The sequence below is a fragment of the Hemibagrus wyckioides genome, linkage group LG11 (genome assembly GCF_019097595.1).
Source record: "Hemibagrus wyckioides isolate EC202008001 linkage group LG11, SWU_Hwy_1.0, whole genome shotgun sequence".
Lineage (NCBI taxonomy): Eukaryota > Metazoa > Chordata > Actinopteri > Siluriformes > Bagridae > Hemibagrus > Hemibagrus wyckioides.
This window is the reverse complement of record NC_080720.1, coordinates 27786976-27788351: the sequence shown is the minus strand read 5'-3', so window position 1 is coordinate 27788351 and position 1376 is coordinate 27786976.

Genomic DNA, 1376 nt, shown 5'->3' with positions numbered 1-1376 from the left:
TATATTTATTGCTCTTGTGTAATCTGAAGCATTCTCTGGCAAAAGATTTTCCTTCAGGATTAATAAAAGATCTATCTTATCTTATCTTATCTTATCTTATCTTATCTTATCTTATCTTATCTTATCCTATCCTATCTTATCTTATCTTATCTTATCTTATCTTATCTTATCTTATCTTATCTTATCTTATCTTATCTTATCTTATCTTATTAAGGTTGTCAACTCTGTACACAGTGTGGATTATGGGTAGTGTAGTACTTCACCAGTACACCAGTGCTTCTTGCTTAAGGAAGTGTATTAAGATGTGTGTACACCAGTGCTTCTACAAGGAAGTGTGTTGAGAACATGGAAAGCCGCTCTTCAAGATCTGAAACATTATCAGTCAAACAAATCAAAAAGGCTCCCAGAATGTCCGTTCCCACAATGTCATTTAGCCCAATGCTGTGTGAGTAGGATGCTGTCTCAGGAATTCCCAAACTACACATGCACAATTTAATGCATGTGTGTAGCCATTCTCCATATCAAGTGTGAGTAAGAATTTCCAAATTACTTCACATTATGTTCATTTGTCCTTTTTTTTCTAGCTGTTTTTTCCCCACCAGCCTCCAACAGCACCACACCTTTATGGTACAGTTCCATAAACAGCTCTACAGTCCAAAGCCCCTCTTACAAACCCCCACCCCACTCACCCCCCGAAAAAAACAGTCTCTCTCTCTCTCCCTCTCTCTCTCTCTCTCTCTCTCTCTCTCTCTCTCTCTCTCTCTCTCTCTCTCTCTCTCTCTCTCTCTCTGCCCGTGTCAGCACTTCTACAAGCTTCAGCACTTGTTCCAAATCCTCCATCAGCCAGAAGGAGAAAATCCACTAAGTCCATGAAACCCAGGAATGTATTTTCATTAAATGAGTTTATTTGAAGGGATTGACAGAGCAACAATGAGAGAGAGAGAGAGAGAGAGAGAGAGAGAGAGATGGGTTTCCTTTCTTAATTCGAGGAAAGAAAAACATCTTATTCTGCCGAGAAAGCAGAAATACTGCTCTAAAAATCTTGTGTTGCCCTGAGCATCCTAGTAAACATCTCGGGAATTTCCAATGCACCCGTATTTATATTTAGCACTCAGTCTACAAATGTCTTCCTCTATATTTAGTTGCTTGGATTGAAAAGTGTCATGCTTCTGAATTCATAAGCTTAAGCTACAACTTATAGAGTTATCATACTGCAACAAGCCCAGTACACAAGCTTATAGTAAGAACTGCCTATTTATTTATTTTTATTTATTTAGATAGATGTCCATATTTATCAGAAAATGCAGATATGCAGCTTCCTGTGCATGGACACATTCACACACAGGAACATGCATACACATCAGGATGTGGATTGG